We start from the raw sequence: 1,302 nt of genomic DNA, 5'->3' as shown, positions 1-1,302 counted from the left end.
CGTAAAGTTCTTTCCAGAGAAAGGAAAAACATTCTGCAGTGGGTTGTTCCTGGAAACAACTTTGTACATCAGTGTAACTGTCATGGTTCTTGGTTTTGGTCCCAGGGTTTTGAGTTTCTTTGGAGTTTTTGGAATCACCTTTACTGTTAAATGTTTTTTGTTGTAATAACCACCATTTAAGAAAAAAGAAAAACGAAAGAAAAAAACATATAAACCTGCTATTTAACTCACAGTTAGTGATTTCAGTAAATTTGTTTGCTTTTCGAGAGTTTGTACAGCTTATATACATTTATAGTCTGTCTAAGTCTGTCAATCCCTAACAATGTATCATCACAGATATAAATGCAGTAGGATTAATCCAAAGAAGGTAGAATCTAGACTATTCACAGCAAAAAATATATTTATCGTGTTGATCAATTAAAATTGGCAGATAAAATATCAGTTATTTCAAATTCTCTTTTAAGAAAATCATTTAGATGGTTTTAAAATTTTAATTTCATTGCGGTGAGGTGTGTGTTAAAATAATTATCTCTGTGAATCACCACTCACTGGGAAAACCTAAAAACCAAACTTTTATGAATTTAGAGTAATTTCCATTTCCTTGTTAGGTCCCTCAATTATAATTGATGTTCAAAATGATTTGAGTCAAAGTGATTCATTCATTTAAAGGAACACTAACAGAATGAGGTCTCCACAGTGGCCACACTGAAAAGACAAGATAGATAATTGCATGTTAAAAGTGAAATCACTTCCTATCTGCGTATAACAAATCTATATTTCTGTTCTTCTTTAAATGTTCTGCTTAGAGTGAGCTGTGTTTCTTTTCCACAGGGGTTAAATGTCAAATGATTCATGAAGTTCTTCCATTTTCTGAATTCATTTGTTATTTATAAAACTGAAACTGGTTTTCAAGTAAAATCACACCTGAGAAGACTCTGCAAACATAAACTTTGATTCAACATGCATTTGCTCCCACTTTGAAATCTAACTCCATCTCAGACTTTGCACCAACAGCAACATGACCCCACCTTTCAGCACACAGAGGGAGTACATTCAGTCAGAGGCTCAGTTGTTTACAGGTCTGTTATATTCAGTCAGGAATTTCTGAACCCTTCACGTTTTACCATGCAGGCTACAGATTACTATAAATTAAGGGAATAGAACAGAAATAAACTGAATTCTATAAATTAACAGAAACAAGAATAAAAAACAAAGAAACAAACTTATAAAAATTATGGAAACACTTTACATAATAGAATGACTATGATGCAACTGATGATTTTGAATTTACACATAACATCA

This window comes from Pundamilia nyererei, unplaced genomic scaffold, assembly GCF_000239375.1.
Source record: "Pundamilia nyererei isolate P.nyererei 1_Seehausen unplaced genomic scaffold, PunNye1.0 scaffold00438, whole genome shotgun sequence".
Taxonomy (NCBI): Eukaryota; Metazoa; Chordata; class Actinopteri; order Cichliformes; family Cichlidae; genus Pundamilia; species Pundamilia nyererei.
The sequence above is the reverse complement of the archived record's forward strand: the minus strand, read 5'-3'. Positions refer to the sequence as shown.